At 44.6% G+C, this 19,963-nt stretch overlaps 1 protein-coding gene and 1 long non-coding RNA gene across 3 annotated transcripts in view; one reads left to right on the plus strand and one right to left on the minus strand.

The window, feature by feature from the left end:
* Positions 1–7,520, minus strand: part of LOC125166064 (uncharacterized) — a 43,089-nt gene extending 35,569 nt beyond the window's left edge. The window contains exons 1-2 of the long non-coding RNA XR_007152332.1: positions 6,809–7,520; positions 5,130–5,268 (exon numbers count right to left, since the gene is read on the minus strand). This is a non-coding gene — a long non-coding RNA (uncharacterized LOC125166064). The remainder of the gene's footprint in view (positions 1–5,129; positions 5,269–6,808) is intronic.
* The window catches only part of NEDD9 (neural precursor cell expressed, developmentally down-regulated 9), a 184,968-nt gene that overhangs the window by 92,265 nt on the left and 72,740 nt on the right, over positions 1–19,963 (plus strand). The gene's annotated exons all lie outside the window — the stretch shown is intronic.

Here is a 19,963-nt window from a genome sequence, read left to right on the forward strand (position 1 = left end):
TGTAACTGCTTAGAATGCATCCGTTGACTCTTCTGGGGGACACTTGCCCCCCATGGAGTGCAAGAGCTGAGATTGCACCTGCTTACTGCTATGACCCAGATCCAGCCATGCTACTAAATCCCTCTGCAACCTGGGACAGGCTCACACTGCCTGAGTAGGACTTTCTGCCCTGCCAAAGGCTGCTAAAGCAGGGAAAATGGTTCAGCAAAGGATTTTGAACTCTTTTTTTTTTTTCTTAATTTATTTTTGAGTGTTAGAGAACTAGTACGGGAGGGGCAGAAAGAGAGGGAGAGAGAGAGAGAAAGAGAGAGAATCCCAAGTAGGCTACCTACTGTCAGCATGCAACCTGAGGCAGGGGTCAAACCCACCAACCATGAGATCATGACCTGAGCCGAAATCAAGAGTCAGATGCTTCACCAACTAAGCCACCCAGGCTCTCCAGGATTCTGAACGCTTAAAATGACGTCAACCAAGAGCACTGCTCCACTGCTGTTTCTTAATAGCTTGTCTTTCCTCCTACCATCACCTTGGCTTGGGATGACTTCTACCCCTCATTCACCCCCCCCCCCCCATTTGTTACCTAATTCTTTGTCGTCCTCCCAGAAGCCTTTCCTGAAATCCTCAAGCAGCCCTCTTGCATTGACTTCCCTCTTTGGATTCCTCAGTAGCCCTTCGAGTAAGAGTCTGGTAGGCTCTTAAGTTGGTGTTAACACAGGAGTACTTTGGCGATTTCTCCAAATTCAGTTATTTCACTACCTGAGTTTAACTGGGATATTCAGCAGAGAAACACATTATACCTTCTTGGTTAACAGCGACAACAAAATGCAAAGATGCTGATGTGAACTGAACATACTCTTGACGTGCTCGGTTCACAGTTATACAGACATCGGTGTCTCCCTCACACAAAATGAATAACGAGGGTGACCGCAGCCAGGGTGAATGAGCCCTTCCCAGTCACCTGATTAGTCAGACCACTTAAGCTCGTTGAGTCTCTAGGACTGTTTGAGCTCATGAATGCAGATGTGACACTGATTGCTCTTCAGGATAAAGTTAAGTGCCCCAGAGTTTCCTGGCTTCACCACTGGGTCACTAACAACTAAGCCTCGGTCAAGACCTTTCAAGGTCTCCACTCCACTCCTAAGAGTGTCTACTTGTGTATTTTAGGTAGAGAAGTGCTGCTCTTGTTCCTGGGTGCATAGTGGATCACTGGAAACTCTTTAAACTAGAACAGTGTGAAGATATGTTGGAATCTCCAGCACATTAAAGCGAAGGCGGAGGAGAAACAGCATACTCTTATCTGCATTTGGTGATACAGTAATTACAGTTCCCCTTAAGAGCAGTTAATAATCACTTTCCATTTTGTAACCTAACAGTAATGAACACTGTAGCTTTTCTTGTTAATTGAAGTTGACAGAATGCTAGAAAGAGCCTCATGGCACGCCCCTTACTCCAGAGGCATGTTTTCTCTTTGTTTATCAATAGGGAGTGTTTGTTTATTTCTTTATGGCTTACCCTAGGTTTCAATGAGAGAAAGCAAAGACTTTATTCTCAGGAAAGTCCTTGGGGGAAAGTTCCAGTCATCTGTCGTGAGCATGATCTCAGTATGTAACCTGGCCCAAACCAATTAATAAGTAATCCATTTTGCCATCATAATCTGAATGTATCCCTGGGAATAAAAACAGACCAAAATAACTGGGACAGCTACAGTTCTCTCCATCCTCTTCCCAAAGATCTCACCAGCCCTCTAAAGAGCCTAAGACATCAAAGGTCAGAAACTGACTGTCCATACTGTTCCCGACAGCAAGAAGAATGCCCATGACCTAACCAGACAGAGCACAGGACAGAACTGCAGGACGGACGTTCCACTGAAGGCTGTTTAGAAGCCAGAAGGTCTACCCTGCAAAGTCATCACTAATGCCCACCCCCACCTCCTGACTGTCCCCCATCCCGGTCCAAAACCTCCCAAGGACACCCTTGGTAATGAATGGGTTAGATTCGCTGAACTGCAGTGAAATTCAAAGGCCCAGGCTTACACGAAGCATTCAAAAGCTAGAAGACATTTGGCTAGGATTGTGTTGTTTTGTTTTGTTTTGTTTCAGTCACTGAGCCGAATCCCTAGTCTGTGTAACTCAGGACACCAAGGTGAAATGGAAATCTGGCCTATATTTATATCTTACAATGAACTTCTCATTGCGTTGTTCGTTGTGTCCTATTACTTCTAATACATGCTATAAAAATAAAAAACATCATCATAAAAAAAAAAGCTAGAAGAGAGAGCACCACTTTCATGTGACAAGGAATTTCAGAAATTTGGGCCTTTACTTTAAATTTGTAAATTTTAACGTCAATTTTCAACTTCACTGAACTTTGTTATAAACAAGTAAAATTTCTTTTCCTAATTTCAAGTAGATTTAAAGGAAACTATGTTAAGGAACTAAGATACCATAGACTACTCCCATTTCGGCCAGCTGCAATAAATATAAATGTAGCCCCCGTTCCCAAATACTGGAAAATTCTTTATTACCCTTAAAAGGCAACAGCTTTAACCCAGTCTTATTTTATATGTATGATCTTTTATTTCTCTGGTGTTCACAACAGAATGCCTTTTATATGTATATTTGCTACCTTTTACCTTCACTCATAGATAACCAACATTAAAATTGCTACCAGATAATTTATAAATCAGAAAATAATTCAATGCCAATTAATTGAAGATCCATTTTAATTTTCTGCCATGTTTCAGCAAACGAAACAAGTTACTCCTGTTGCCACGTGTGTCCCAGAAAATATGTCCTCTCATTTTTTTTTTTTCATTTGCCACGTTTTGGTTAGAGGTCAAGGAAACAGAGATGCTAATGAGGGGGGAGGGGCCAGCCAGCCCAGCTGCTGGCCTCGGGTTTCCAGGTGTGGTCACCACATTCGACCATAAGTCCTACGCGTCAAAAAAAAAAAAAAGTTTCATCTTTGTTCCAGGACAAACCCGACCCTCAGGAATTTACTCAGATTAACCAAATGGAGAAGAGACGGACACACAACCTGTAGAAATCAGTTGAAAAATAGTAGGTGGGAAAGTCAGATAGAACTCAGGATGGTTGGTACCTCCAGAAAGAGCTGGTGCTCTGCTTTGAAATCCCAGAAATTTGCTCCTATCTGTGTTCGTGGGTGACATCAACCAACATGCAGATGCGCTTAGGGTATCCTCTAGAATGACAAACTTACTAAAAATACAATGGACCAGAATAAGCAACCACACGGGTGTGATTATCTCCCTGGACTCTATGGGAAGCTCTGCTACAATCAGAAGCCGATCTGTTGGTTCCTCTTGAGAAACTGTTGCCATAAGAAACAGGTTGCTGGCCGTTCACATCATCCCTACCTGAAAACTTACAGGGAAAAGCCAAGTATTAACCAGAAGGGGAATGGGTGTCCTGGGAATCAGAACAAGAGGCCTCAATCAATGGAAGGTTAATAGAATTGGGTCAAAACATCCCAAGGCATCCATCTGATAATAGGAATCATTTTACCAACAGTGGCAAAAATAGAGTCTAATAACTATACTCTTCCCATTAGCTGTTTCTACATTATGGATTTCTTTGCAACTGAAAAGTCCCAGAGTGCCCAGCTGCTCCCCTCTTCCCCCAGACAGTGGGCAAGCCCATGGGATCACACTTCTGATTGTCCTTCTTCTAAGTCTCTAAAACTAATCAACATCCTTCACGGGGCCCTCTGAACAGATCTCTTTCAAGCGTTTTTGCATTGGAGAGGTATGTTATCAGCTCAAGAGTTTCCCGTTAAGTTTTTCAAAGGCTCAGGTCAAATATCTCTCTGAGCCTGAAATCAAGTCTGTTTTCCCCAATTCCATACATGTCCCTGATACCTGATTCTTCCACCCACATACCCCACTCTGAAAAAGGGATGCCCCCAAACAATAGACAAGTCACTGAGAAAGGAATAAAAACATGGCAAATTAGTAAATTGACATACTGGCTCATGTCTCGAGTATGTGGGATCTCCTGAAATGTGCCCTAGATTCATTGGAAAATCAGAAAAAGAAGGTTTCCACCTGAGAGTTAAATGATAAGATCAATACGTAGAATCCAGAATACTTGAAAGTATGCTTATTTCTATGTTCTCCAGACTCAGCAGAATAGCTCAAAAATGCCATGTAAGATTGTCTCCCCACCCCCCACCCCCTGCTGCTGGAAGAGGAGCTAGATGGGGCTGAGGGATGACTGCCTAACCCGAGGGCAGGGGCATTTGCTGGTATGAACACCAGGACTGTTGGAGGGAATGGTGGGATTATTTTGCCTCTTTCCCATTTCCTCGTACCCAGATACAAAATCAGAGAGCAGAAAGGCCTGGCTGTGAAAATGATTCGTGGGGCGCCTGGGTGGCTCCGTCGGTGAAGTGTCAGACTCTTGGTTTCCGCTCAGGTCATGATCTCATGGGCTCGTGAGTTCGAGCCCCACATGGGGCTCCATGCTGATGGTGCAGAGCCCGCTTGGGATTCATTCCCTCTCCCTCATCTCTTACTGTCTCTGTCCCTCCTCTGCTCGCTCACTCTCTCTCTTTCAAAATAAATAAATAAATTTTAAAAAATGATTTGTAAATAATATAGTGCTACTCAAATGTAATATAATTAGTGATAACTGACATCTTTGTTAGTGATAATATAAAATACCTGAGGTTCCAAATGTTACAAGCACTTTCCATCTTTAGTAGGAAACTAAATTTCCTTCAGGACTAGTCAGGCCAGAGAGAATGACACATGAATCCAAATTAAGGATAAATTCAGGAAAGGCGATCCTCTTAGAAAATAGTGAAGGGGTGCCTGGATGGCTCAGTCAGTTAAGTGTCTAACTTGGCTCAGGTCATGCTCTCGTGGCTTTTGAGTTCAAGCCCCACATCAGCTCTGTGCTGACAGCTCAGAGCCTGGAGCCTGGAGCCTACTTCGGATTCTGTGTCTCCCTCTTTCTCCCCTGCTTGTGCTTTCTCTCTCTCTCTCTCAGAAATAATAAATGAATAAACTTGAAAGGAAGAAAGAAAGAAAGAAGAAAGAAAGAAAGAAAGAAAGAAAGAAAGAAAGAAAGAAAATCTAGTGAAAACCAACACAAAATGCTTGTACTTACCCATGACCAGGAATAACCATCTTTGAGTGAGGCTGTAAATGTGTGCTAAGGGAGACTTAGGAAATACATAAGTCTGTCCAGGAAATATCACTTTGCAACTATTGGCAATTACATTGCATCTTGCCGGGGAAAGGCCAGTCTGCAAAAGAATGGTAGAATTCATGCGTCTGGATACAGGGAGTGGAAGAATGTGTCCCTGTCCATTCATGAGGGCAAGGGAGTATACTGGACGGAGAGAAAAGAATGCCCTAAGAATCTGTCTTAAGGTTTCTGTCTGAAATATGACTAGAGGGATACTATCCCACTGTTTTTCAGATCTTTTGAGTATGGGAGAAAACTTTCAGGGGAGAAGGGGCTTTTTTTGTTTGTTTGTTTGTTTGTTTGTTTAGATCTTAGAAAGCTCTAAGATTTGCCCATAATATAATTGTTCCTAAAAATTGCCTGCAAAATTCCCAACATTAGACTTCTGTCTTATGAGGAGCAAGTTGTTCTCAAGGAGCTAAAGTTTACCAAGAAAATCCTTTAGCCCAGTAGTTGACAGCATATTTTCAGCATTTCATACATGTTCTTTATTTTCATTCTCTCTCATGGCAAGTGCCTACTGGAAGTCTAAGTTGTGCCCACTTGGTCCAAAGACTCCATTGCATTAGGTTAACGACATCTATGTGTCTGGCTCCTAGTTTCAAATGTCATGTATCACTTCATTTTCCACTTTTCGTAAAATAGTAAGATTGAAACTGAAAAAAAAAGTCAAACAATTGCACAAGTATCAGTGCAAAAGGACAACACCACCAAAAGTGAACAGCTGAGGTAGGTAACATCCTCACGCAGTAGCCTGGGGTGTACTAGTCAGGTAATGTCTAAACGGCGTGCCCAAAAGGCCACTTAGAGGGCAAAAATACAATGTATAATAGTAAAGGCTCATCAAAATACACTTGTAGTAACCACCCCCCCCCAATACAGTAATGTTTTGAAACAAACGCAGCTACACATACCCACGAACTAGCAGAGCACAGATGTGATTAGAGTCCTGACTTCCTCCACAATAATATTTCTTGCTCTAAATTAATTTTCATTCTGTCTTCGGAACTGTCTGTCTTCTGAGCCTCATCGGCTCAGGGTGAACTGAGAATGTTTTTAGGGACTGTAGAGTTGAGGCTCACTGCTGTGGTCGAGGGCACTGACTCCTGTAAGGCAAAGCCCCTTACCCTTCTTACGTTTCTCTACTTAAATGCAATCTAGGGTTGTGGCATATGCTTAGAAATAAGCTTTATCATAAGCCTCAGATAAAATATTCAGATAGGATCAGTTTATGGAAGATAATTGAAAAAAAGCAATTATCCTCCCCTCAGACAAGACCCATATCTCAATAATCATTGATAATAATAGCTGCATGTTTTTCTTGTTGTCCTAGCTCCTCAGTGCTGCCCCCACAACCCCGCACCCCACCCCATGCTCTTGCCCCCTAGGACCTCTGTTGTAAATTGATAGTGTATGTAGCAATCAGCATATGCCGCTGAAAGCCAATGCCTCTGACAACCCTGGATACCCACGTTGCTCCCCAGTACCAAAGGACTTTATATTATCATAAAGCCAAGTCTATGTTCTTAAGCTACATACGATAGAGTTGAGTCAATGTACAGGTGTGGAGGCATTATGAAAAGATCTTTGAAACCCACCTGCCTGAAGCCAAGGAAGTGGTAGCTTTTTATTTTTTGCAAAGACGTCTGACCTTATCAAGGCTTCAGACCAAAAACTCAGTTCATCAGTTCATCTGGCATCTAACGAGTCCGAGAGCCAATTTGTTCTTTGCGCGTTAGAGTCAGACGGTATGTCACAAGCCATTTCCAGGGTTAGTTTCTTGAAAAGATACATCTGCAGGAAGCACTGGCCAGAGAGAAAAGACTGTGGCTCAAATAAAGGAATTGACTTCAAGGAATCTTGACTTCAGGAAGAGGTCCCGAGAACAGCAGCCAGAGATGCTGAGATTTTTCTGTGAGGGCTGTTTGTAGTCACGAGCCAGACAGGTAATTCCAACATGTAGAGGTTTTCTTTGGCACGGGTGCTGTAAGAGCTGTTGGGCTGAGAGCAGAATCTCTACTCAACTGACGCCAACCTGCTTCCATCTGTTGATGGCTCGTCCTTATGGCGAATGAGGAGAGGGTACGCTTGTATATCAAAATGGGTCCAGTCTTCCTGCATTAACTTCCTGCTTCCTGCAACCGATCTGGACCATCCGCTGTTTTCACAGAGAGGTCAAATAGCCTGGCTGGGCTTGCTCGGCTAGTAAAGATTAAGATCGGAGACCGGCTCAGTGGAGTTGGTACTGAAGGTACCACTGAAAACTACATCGACCCTTGGTTAGACTTACCCCCGTGATTACAATGACAATTTCTCATCCCTCGGTGACAAACAAATTGATACTGTAATTAAGGATTAATTAGGGCCCAGTAAAAAGCAGAGAGGTTGTTTTTAATAAACGTACTTCGGCTAAAAACTCCAGTGGCCAGAAAGAATCAACTTAGCTTCATAGAGAGATTTCATCTTCAAATAGGATCCTTTGCCTCGGGGCTCACTCCTGTGAGTGAATTAGTTGTCTATATAACGGTTTCTTTTCTAAGACTTTAGAGCAGTTTTTCTCTAGGCTGGCTTTATTGACACTTGGGGCCAGATAGTTCTCTGTTCTGGGGGCTGTCTTGTGCATTTATGTTTAGTAGCATCCTTGGACCCCAGACATTCCTCCCACCTCAGTTATGACAATCTAAAATGTTCCCCAGAGGGGAGAGAGTGCAAAATCACAGCCAGTTGAGAACAATGCCTTGTTTAGGGCATTATTTAGTAAATACATTTCATCTGTACCAATGACACCTCTCCCCCAATTTCTTATTCTTAAGCCCTCCAAAAGAATTACCTCTTGTTCTACAAAAAGATGACCAGCTTTAGTGTAAACAACTTCCCCGCCAACATGACTGGTCATAAGGACAACACATTAATTGATTGAAATTACTATCCCAGGATATAGCTCTAAGACAAAAGTTTTGCCATCCACACCACTAGAGAACTAAAATTGAAAACTCTCTGTAGAGGTTTGTTGAAAGAATGAAATACAAGTTAAAGTCCAGCAAATACCCTTGAAAAATTCAAGTAATGTAGGAAACAATTTTGGTAACATTTAAAAATCACCCAAAATCTAACCAGGCAGAAATCACCATTAGTGATATTTGGCGGGCATTCTTCCAGACATCTTTCCAGGTACTTATACAGGTATAAAGCCAGATGAATATATGGAAGTTCATGTCCCAGATAACCCAGGATAAACTATCCCATGATTCCACATTGATGTTTACAAAAATGAGATTATACTTATGCAGTTTTATTTTTTTTTTATTTTTTTTTTTAAATTTTTAACGTTTATTTATTTTTGAGACAGAGAGAGACAGAGCATGAACGGGGGAGGGTCAGAGAGAGGGAGACACAGAATCTGAAACAGGCTCCAGGCTCTGAGCTGTCAGCACAGAGCCCGACGCGGGGCTCGAACTCACGGACCGCGAGATCATGACCTGAGCCGAAGTCGGCGGCCTAACCGACTGAGCCACCCAGGCGCCCCACTTATGCAGTTTTAAATTAAAGGATTCGATTGAGTTTTCAGATGAGAAACTAAAAACTGAAGTGGCTGATGAATTTCAGATCAATGTTTCTTCACCATCTTAAAAGAGCTCCCTAAATTAAGAAAATGTTTATGCAAAATTTTAAGAGCTGATGTTATTGTTATTTTTAAGCTGTCCCTTACAACGTGAAGTCGCACCTACTGATTCCCTCACAGAAAAGATGAGAAAAGAAGTTACCATATTTTTTCCTACCCCTTTCCTCCCATCCCCAATTGGATTAGTTATAATATTTACCTGTGATCTTTTAGTTCTATTCTTTAGCCATACTTCCTACGGTTGCTTGGTCTCGCTTCTATTTTAAATGAATCCACAGCCTCTCAGTTCCTGAATTCTTTATTTTGATTCATTTTTTTTTATTTGGCTGGATTGGTTTTCAAGACACAGTTTTTATTTGCAGAAAGGACCCACAGATGCTGTATTTCTTGAGCTTTTCAACCCTTGATGATCTCTGCCTGCTGCTTTCATACTCAAAGGACACCTTGGCCAGAGATTCAATTCTTGGGTGACCGTTTCTTGCCCTCAAGCTTTACAGACACCATTCTGTGATGACTACCGGAGTAGATGGCTGGTTCCTACTCTGAGCCCGTGCTGGATGCTGGGGCCGGATGGCTCCACCCAGCACCCTGGTTCCTTCTCTCAGGGAGTCAATTACAGAGCCCACACCTGCTGTGATCACCTAGTGGTCACTGCTGCCATGCAGAAGGTGTAGAAAGCCTGCAGGCTCTGGGGCCAGTCTCTTCTTGCCTTTCTACCCCGTACCAGGAACAGCCACCTCTTCATCTCTGACAGTGACAACAGGAGCAGACCCTTGTTCCTCTCCCGCTGCCCTTTGTTCACCTCCAAGGAACACTGGTGGCCACTCTTTCCCTTCTTCCCATTCTCTTCCCACGGAATCTAGAAGGCATAGGGCCATCTCTGCCTCCCCTTTCCTAGAATAAGCCAACATTTCTGTCTCTTCCAGTCTTCCTTCTGCTTAATTTCCCCACTCAGGACCTGTAATTGAGTTCCGCCCTTTGGGTGCACCTCATTACTCTAATGGGTACCAAAAGGTCCCCCTGTATACTCTTAACATCCCCACTCATTCCCAATATGTGCATATGAAATAACCAAGGATTATTTATCCCATGATTCCATACTGACGTTCCAGTATTAAGCTCTTCTCCTTCAGGGCAGATAACCCCCAACTTCTTCAAGTGTCACCCGGTTTACTCTTGCCTGCTGTCTCCCTCCCCCCCAAATTTTGACTGTCTTTCGATCTACTATACACACGGAAAGGCCAGACTGCATGAGTAGTTAACTTGTTAGATTGTGTCCCAAAGCCTCTCAAAACAGAATGCCCTACGCATGATGGCATTTGGCAAATATTTATTGATAAAGGGGATATATTGAGAATTCTATTAATATGTTCCAGGGCTCACGAAAGAAAGGATGCGTAAGGGAATACCAAAAGTAAGTGAAAGATCAGGATATAGGGCTTTAATAATAATACTAATAAATATTAACTGAGTGCTTCTTATGTACACGGCAACTGCTTTAAGTTGTACCCACAGTGGTCTTGTCCAATTTCTACAATAACCCTAGGACAGAGGTCCTGTTATTGTCCCTGTTTGAAAGATAAGGAAACTGAGACACAGAGAAATCAAGATGTTTGCCCAGGGTCAGAGCTAATAAGCGGCAAAGTCTAGACCTGAACCCATTAAAAGTAGGAGATGCTCTACGTGGACTATTTTGGGGAAAATGGGCTGCTCTTCATCTTGACTATGGTTTGCAAGGGTACAGGCGTAAGGAACCATAAATTAAAATTTCGGTGAGAACTAATGAGCTTCCTTTCTGTGAAGAGGATAGGCCTCCATCTACCACAAGAGGTTAGAGGCTTCCTGTGTAAATGTCCCAGACAGAAATGAACCTTTCCACGTGTGACCTTAACGCACACTCTTCCATTCCAACCAAACGATGGCCTCATGATGTCGAAGGCCAGGAATGCGAGTTGGGGAGGAGAAAATAACAGCCTGCTTTCACTTTCCAAGCACAAGCACGCCAGCCCAAGACGGCTCTGTGCTGTGCATTCTCCACAGCCCAAGAGGGCCATCCATGTGCCAGACAGATTAAACACTCGGGGAATTTGATACGATCACTCCTGGGAGGGGTTTTTTCCACTACTCTCTAATCCAGTGAAGCCCGGGCTGGCAAAAGGCAGTTGAATTGAGAGAGTGACTAAATATGCAGGGTCCTTGGAGGTTAGAATACAGTCTGTCTACGAGAGGAAGGCATTTTGCCTTTAGTCTGTCTGGATTTCTAATATCCACTGCAGACTATTAATCATGCAGACCAGACTCTTGAACTTCTTTGAATTGTTTTACATTTAATCAGAACCACCACCACCACCCCCTGCAAAAAAAAGAAAGAAAGAAAGAAAGAAAGAAAGAAAGAAAGAAAGAAAAGAAAAAGAAAAAAAAGCTACAAAATCCTGCCTGATTATCTGATTTAAATGATTTTAAACATTGAAACAATGGTTTATCTGGAATACATACCCCACACTGAGCATATGTTGAATCGTTTTAAAATGGCCTCAAAGCCAGAAATGCAATCGCTGTGCATATCATGCAATCATGAGAATTAAAAATTAGCCAAGGACTTATTGTTCATTTCCTTTAGATTTCCTGCTCCGCTATTAGTTATCCAAGATTTTCACCATCAGGAATACAATGGGGAAAAATGGAATAACTTCTTTTCTATTATCATTTCCCTCTAATCTTATTGGATGAGAATCTGGCACAGAGTTTACACTTTAATGGATGATTCTATATGTTAAAATGTCACCTGATTTTATTTATGACCTTCAGATAAAGCAGATGTCATGATTTACAAAACCACATCTATCTGAAGTCCAGGAGTGTCGCTTTTCTTCGCTCCTCCACAAACCTCTTTTCCATGTATTTGCTAGGCTTTAAATTATTTTATTATTTTAACAAATCTATATTGTGTTTAGCTCAACAGTTTTCTATTTTGATTTTCTGGGCTGTGTGGATGGAAATGCTTTTCCCCAAGAACGCTATCCTGAGATAACAATTGAAGCCAAATTCGAACTGTGGAATGGTAGCCAGGTTCCAGAATAGTCTTAACCACACATACATTCCTAAACTTGCTTCAGGCAGAGAATCTGAGGAGTGAACAAAGTCTATGTTTTCCTTGTACACTCAAGGAAGGTAGATTGCGTGTTTCCACCTAAGGGCAGGGAGGGAATCAAGACCCATACGCTCTTGAACGCACAAAGTAGGAAGAAAAAAAGAGAGCAAACATTTACCTGGGCCAAAAGAATGTTGCCACAAACCTGTCAGCGATGCAGCCGCCAGAAATTTTCAAGGGGCAGAAAAAGTAAATCTTTAGAGCAAAGCCCCTTTGGTTCTCTCTTCTGGGAAGTTTCTCGTTAATTTCCTCCTGCCCTACCCTGGACATCTGAGAGCCAGAGCTTAGGCACCACGAACTCACAGCAAACAGAATCGGGGCCAGCGGGCTGCAAGGCAAAGGGACTCATTAAACCACAGCCCTTTGCAAATCTGGTCCGGGCAAATATTTGCTGCCAATTTTCCATGTTGGGGAACTCTCCAGAATACTGAAGGTTTTTGCTTTGTCTATTTCTTTAAAAGAAATGCTTCAAAATCAGATGAAGCTGAGGAATTGGGGAGGTGGTTAAGGTGGAGGTTTCTTCCAAGGAGATGAGCTCCCGATGTGACGTCCTCAGGACGAGACAAGAGTCTTACGGATCACAGCAGTGGCTGTGTGGTGGTTTGTAGGCCTCATCCCTGAGCCGGTGTGATATTTCCTTCCCCACACTTAGCCCATTTGGGGATATGAGTGGAGCAAGAATTAGGGGAAGCAGGGAAACTAAGATAAAAACAAGGTATGAGTTATCAACAACCACGATATATCCTGGACCTTCCATGACCTATGTCCATGTAATCTCTCCAGTCATTCCCATCAAAATAGACAAACCTGCTAGGTAGTTGGCCTCCATTTTTTTTTTTTTAATTTTTTTTTTTTTTAATTTTTTTTTGGGACAGAGAGAGACAGAGCATGAACGGGGGAGGGGCAGAGAGAGAGGGAGACACAGAATCGGAAACAGGCTCCAGGCTCCGAGCCATCAGCCCAGAGCATGACGCGGGGCTCGAACTCCCGGACCGCGAGATCGTGACCTGGCTGAAGTCGGACGCTTAACCGACTGCGCCACCCAGGCGCCCCTGGCCTCCATTTTTTTAATTAGGAAAGTTAAAGTTATAGACCAGGTACGGTTTATAAAAGAGAGGATACGATTTAACCGTTCTTTGAGGACACTGATGGCGACGCATTCATCTTTGTGTTTGTAAAAAATTTTTTAAATGTTTATTTATTTGTGAGAGGGGGACGGACAGAGAGCGAGCAGGGGAGGGACAGAGAGAGAGGGAGACACAGACTCGGAAGCAAGCTGTCAGCACAGAGCCCCATGCAGGGCTCGAACTCACAAACAGTGAGATCATGACCTGAGCCAGAGTCGGATGCTCAACCGACTGAGCCAACCAGGCGCCCCTATCTTTGTATTCCTAATGCCCTATATGACCTGTGGCAAATAAAATATATATTGAATGAACATATGATTTAAAAAATGAATAAGCTGTTCTACCTCGATGACTGATTTTTAGCATAAACTAAGCATCCAAAGATCTGGCTTCTGATCCTAGCCCTGCAAAGCACTAGTGGGAAAGTTACTAAGCCTTCCAAAGACTCAGTTTTCCCATCTATAAAATGGAGCTACTAACTTCCTTTACTGAGCTTATGTTACAGAGTTGTTATACAAGCCAACAAGACACTGAAAATGCTAGGAGACTTGAAAAGAGGAATGCAAATGTAACCTTTTTACAATGGCTTTTAAAAATTTTTATCATTATTTATCATTATTGTCACTAATGATCACGGTCCTACACCCCCGGGGTGCTCAGCTTCTCAAATCTCGTCCAAAAGAACATGGCTAGTAGCCCCAACAAATCTCAGGCTGTATCTGAACTTACTTTTCCAATTGGCTTTGTTTTCATAATAATGAAGAAATAACTCGTAACGCTGCATGCTTTGTCCCCGCAGTGAGATAACCAGGGCACAAACAAATGCTGGAAATTATACAGCACCAACTCCAGGAAGAATTCTTCAGCAACACACACACACACACACACACACACACCCCAATACCACATATCCTTCAGCACTGAGAATGTTTGCTGATAGGTGTGAAGAAGGCCCACCCCCAAGAAAACTGAGAAATAGTTCATATTCCATGACTAGCCAACGGCATCTTCTTCCTCTTCAACACCGTCCCCACTTCCAGATGCCCAGGTCCTCAAGGGGTCAAGAACCCTCCAGACGTGTTCCCATACCTACCCCAGTCCTGTCAGTCAGCTGGTTGATGCAAGCCCTTTGCTCAAAGCCGGCAGCGGGGCGGGCAGTGAGTGGGGCAAGAGATCATCATCTTCTACCCAAAGGCACACAGCTTTTAAGCGGAGAGTCTGGATTGAAAACCTGTTCCACCTGATTCTAAGTCCGCCTCGCTCTACTACTGCCTTCCCAGGTGTTTCTACCACAGGGCAGTTTGGGGGTCTGCCAAGGCAGAGATTTGCGAGGGGGAAGAAGGCCTTTGGGGAGCTCTTCGATGTACATCTTCCACTCTGTTCATGACTATTAATCCTTGTAGTAAACTCTTGGGTACATATGGCTGACTATGCTAGGCCTGGAGAAATAGAAAGAACTCGGTATTTCCACAATATAAGTGACTACTAGCCCTTTTATAGGGTTACCTTTGTTTTGTTGTTGTTGTTGTTGTTTCAATTTTTTGAGAGAGAAAAGAGCACATGTGTGAGGGAGAGGGGCAGAGGGAGAGAGAATCTTAAGTAGGCTCTATGCTCAGGCTGGAGCCTGTTGTGGGGCTCAGTCTCATAACCGTGAGATCATGATCATGAGAGACCATGACCTCAGCCAAAATCGAGAGTCTGATGCTTAACCGACCAAGCCACCCAGGCACCCTGGGTTACCTGTGTTTTAAAAGAGGAGCTAAATCGGGGCACCTGGGTGGCTCAGCTGAGTGTCTGACTTCTGCTCAGGTCATGATTTCGTGGTTTGGGAGTTCGAGCCCCATGTCAGACTCTATGCTGACAGCTCAGAGCCTGGAGCTGCTTCAGATTCTATGTCTCCCTCTCTCTCTGCCCCTCCCCTCCTCACGCTCTGTCTCTCTCTCTCTCTCTCCTTCTCTCTCCCTCTCTCTCAAAAATAAATAAACATAAAAAATAAAAGAAGAGGGGCGCCTGGGTGGCACAGTCGGTTAAGCGTCCGACTTCAGCCAGGTCACGATCTCGTGGTCCATGAGTTTGAGCCCCGCGTCAGGCTCTGGGCTGATGGCTCAGAGCCTGGAGCCTGTTTCCAATTCTGTGTCTCCCTCTCTCTCTGCCCCTCCCCCGTTCATGCTCTATCTCTCTCTGTCCCAAAAATAAATAAACGTTGAAAAAAAAATTAAAAATAAAAAAATAAAAGAAGAGCTAAATGAAAGAGTTCCCAATGGTACCATCCCCGACAGTTAGGCAAGCAGATAGGGAAGAAGCTTTGTTTCTATGGGGGTTTTGTTTGTTTTGGTTTGTTTCAAAGGGGCCATCATTGCAACCCTGCTCCTAAACACCACACCCTTTAGGTGACCATCCAACCTGACCTCTCAAAGTTTTGACGTGTTGGTATTGCTTTCGTCCTCATCCTAAACGTAAAAATGGCTGGCTAATATTAATATTTGCTCAGTATGTCTTAAAATAGTATCTGCCCCTATTATTCAGCAAATCAGAAATTATGTCGATTATTCCTAGTGTTACGGAAAGGGGAGGGGATGTGTTGCAGACCACACATGTTTGCGTGTTATTTCTGTGGGGTATCTTTTTTGGTTTGAGTAAGAGCATGCACACAAAATTCCATTGTATATACAGTCGATTTTGCTAATAGTAAAGCATGCCTACAGCTCTAATATTAAATTACTGTATGTACCCATAACATTATTCACAGAGGCACTCCCTTATAAGGCTGGTTTTGGGGTGGACAGGACTAAAAACTCACCTTCAAAGTCTGCCCTATCACACCGAGCTTTCATGGGTTTCTGTTGTTTTCAAGGATCAGATACTTGAATTACAAGAAACTGAAAAAGTAATTTGCTTTTTTTTTTACTTTTTTTAAGTTTATTTATTTATTTTGAAAGAGACAGGGAGCACCCAAGTGGGAGAGGTGGCAGAGGGAGAAAGGGAGAGAGAGAATCCCAAGCAGGCTCTGCTCTGCCAGCACAGAGCCCAACGTGGGGCTCGAACCCACAAACCGTGGGATCATGACCTGAGCCGAAACCGAGTCAGATGCTTAACTCACTGAGCCACCCAGGTGCCCCAATAATTTGCTTTCTTGAAAAGCTTGGGATTTGCCATTCCTGCCCCTCTTCCAGGCGGGCCTTTGGGGCAGAAAGGTCATTAAACTTGGGTTAACTGGGAAATGTTTCTGAGTAACAGGGTTCCAGGGAGAGAGCGCCTTCCACACATACCTTCCCTGTAGAAACGGCACTCCCTGCAAGGCTCTCAGAGCAAAGGTAATGGGAGGATCCCTCGGGCTGGCAGAGGGTTCTATTTTGTAAGGCTTCTCAGCTCGCCTGGGGACACGGGAAGAGGGGAGGAAGGGACACCCTACCTACCTGGCGGAGCACAAAAGACCAAGCACGTTTCCCTCCCGACCTCCTTCCCGTGTCTGGCTCCTTCACACAAACTGTGCAGATCTGGGTCGTGTTTCCAGGTCCCCCCTCCATCCTGCACAAAGAGACTCCACTGGACCCCCCCCCCCAGAAAAAAAAAAAAAAAAAACCAGCAGCAGCACCAAGTGCCAACAGAGAGAAATGAGGTGTGCGTTTTCTGGTTTCATATTGCAGCTCTTCTAGAAATAACATCGGCGATGCCAGAAGCCTATGAAGTAATAAATAACCTTTCCCCCAGACGGTCACCAGCTTTACGTTACTTTGAGGCACAATCAGCACTGAAAGGTTTATGACTCTGTGTCCTGCGATCTGAATAGACATTACCCCTTCTGAGAGTTTAATGACCTCAGTCGGCTTCACACTCACCCTGGTTGGGAAGTGTGGGCACGGTCACCAAGGGGGTGTCCTACGTTGCCTGCATGGCTTCAGGTGGTTCCAAACCTTCAAACTTTGGTCCAGATTCTGGGAGAAGCACACAGAGAGCGAACGAGCTTCTAAAGAGGTCAAACAGCAGAAAAGCTTCTTCATGTCAATAACCAAGTGACACAAAACTTAAATGTAAAGAATGCACAAAAAGCCACAAAACCACTTCCTTTCAACTTCTGGATAGCAAACGTGTTTGATTATTAAGTGAGGCCTGCTCTTGGTGAAATTCAGAGAAGAGCAATGACACCTTCTAGAGCAGGGCCCATCTGGGGTGCCGGGGCCCCTTTCTCACATGGTCCCGATGTGAGAAAAATGCCGAGAGGCAAGGAGTAGTGGCCAGGGTGAGCCCCTGAGCCTCCGTGCTCGGCACACAGCACCCTCATAGCCTCGTGCCCTGAGTCCTGTAAAAATGCGGTTACACCAAGAAATGGACTGTTGTGTCAGCAACATGCTTGCTGCGGTGCAGTCTGAGTTTGTCGGCCTTCACCCTGGGCTTTGCTCTGACATGATTCATTTAGAAAAGGTCCGCGGTCGTGCGCCACTGGAAGTTGTACGCTTCCTCTTTTGGGATATGCCCACTCTGTAGAAAATGATCACTTGCGGGGCGCCTGGGTGGCGCAGTCGGTTGAGCGTCCGACTTCAGCCAGGTCACGATCTCGTGGTCCGGGAGTTCGAGCCCCGCGTCAGGCTCTGGGCTGATGGTTCGGAGCCTGGAGCCTGTTTCCGATTCTGTGTCTCCCTCTCTCTCTGCCCCTCCCCCGTTCATGCTCTGTCTCTCTCTGTCCCCCAAAAAAATAAATGTTGAAAATGATCACTTGCGGTTATTGCCCGTTATTTATACATTTGTGTGAACAAAGGCTACACGAATCAGTTCTAAAAGCAAAAGACGGACAGAAGGACACTTGTCCACGAGCGAGATCTTACCAGGATACGAGACAAGGAATATAAAGATAACCTGTCATGCTAGCCGATTAACACACACGCACGCACGCACGCACAAAACACACACACTAAATACACACCCGGCAACTATGTTGTGCCTGGTGGGCTGCCAGACTGCTGGCAAGGCAGAGATGAAAGGATTCGGTTCTCATCCTGTTTGGAATGTTACTTGGGACCTACTCTTCTGTCAGGTTGAAATTCAACTTAGCGAACGTCTCATTGCTTCCAGTAAGACCTCAGGAGCAAGAGGACACAAGAAGATTTTCGGACAAAAGGGAAGGGGAAAGGAGCAGGGTCCGGAGGGGGGACATGGACAGAAAGACACAACCTTGTTCAGAATAATCATCTGTTTGGGGGGCCCTGGAGACAGACCCCGCCTAGGACTCCAGAGACCTGTGGGTTCGTTCCAGGGTTGTTTCTACAGAATGGTGGACCCTCCAAAGCTATCCTTTCCTTTCCAGGTCCTGATTTTCCCATGGCATAAATGAGGAAGGTAGAGTACACGGGGGTTCTCAACTAGGGGCAATTCTGCCTTCTCGGGAATATTTGCTGATGTCTGGAGGCAGTTTTGGTTGTCAGAACTGGGAGGAAGCCAGGGATGCTACCAAACACCCTACAGTCACAGGACAGTCCTACCGCCAAGAGTTACCCAGCCCAGATGTCCTAGTGTCAACATTGAAAAACTCTGGGTTGCACCATTCGAAGGGTCTGTTAACCTCTAGTAAGATCCACGTGGTTGATGGAACCCCCAAAATAGGACTTGTCCGGAACCAGGAGTCTAACAGCCATACTTTGCATTTTTTCCAAGGGCCCGAGAGCCAATGTGACCCACTGTACTAACAAATTTTGCCTTCTTTCCTGGCATTCATGAACACAAGTCCAACATACCCAGAGGTTTGGCCAGTGCTACTCAAAGGGAGGTTTGGCCTGTGGTAAAGTTGGGAGGTCAGCAAATATGTCACCCACACGGGGGCCGCTCCGAGTGTGAACAACACATGATGTCACCTACATCAATTCATGCTTGTGGATATTAAAAGGCTACTTCAAGGGGTTCTTTTGAATTCCCAGAGTTTGTAACAAGCATGTAATGTACGAATTATATATCCAAGGATGCTGCAAAAGAGATGCCTCCTGCATCACCAGTGTTTGGTGAATAAGGCCAAGAACAGCAGAGGTGCCCCTGTGCTTTTAGAACTGGCCGGAGAGGTTCCAAGAGTCATAGAACCATCCCGCTCTCCTGCCACAGACACACCTGGGAAGAGAGGAACCAATGGGAGAGGCAAAGTGCTAGGACTCTGAAGGCCTCAACAGGAGGCTCAACAGCATAAGCAGCTGGGGCTCTACGTTGGCAGGTGTTTGGCCTAGGAAAGGTGGTTCTGACAGCCAACTGCCTTTTGAGTTGGCCTGCATTCCCCGATGCCTCTGAGGCCTAAAATATCCACTCGGGACTCCGCTGAACTGCCGCTGGTCAGTTATGATACCCCGCGCCCTACCTCCGGCAGTAACGATACATAGAGACCTGTGGAATTCTTCCCACCTTGCTGGGCCATCAAGACCCAGGTGCTCTGTGGCCATGCTGACTGGAGGCCTCGTGCTGCTATTTCTGATTCCTCTGAAAATGAGGCAGAAAAAAATCATCAGGAAAGCTGGGGTATATGGGTTCCCCTCAACTCTTGCCCAAATTACTAAAGTAGCCTCCTAACTGGTCTCCTCACAGCTATCTGGTTTCCTTCCGGTCTCTTCTCACCAGTATAGCCAGTCATTCTTTCCCACTCAACATCAGTTATGTTACATTCCTACTTGAAGCATAGAATGACTCTAAAGGGCTCAGGGGGTTATGATAGAATTCCCTAAAAGATTCCAAAACGCCTTGCATGGATCCAGGTGCTACCTACTCCCTGGCAGGCATAATATCCCACCATGCTCTCTTTGCTCCAGACACAGCAGCTTTCTTTCAGTCCTTTGAATGCCTCCCGCTTCCTTCTGTGACGGGGCCTTTGTACATACTATTT

This window comes from Prionailurus viverrinus, chromosome B2 (assembly GCF_022837055.1).
Source record: "Prionailurus viverrinus isolate Anna chromosome B2, UM_Priviv_1.0, whole genome shotgun sequence".
Classification (NCBI taxonomy): domain Eukaryota; kingdom Metazoa; phylum Chordata; class Mammalia; order Carnivora; family Felidae; genus Prionailurus; species Prionailurus viverrinus.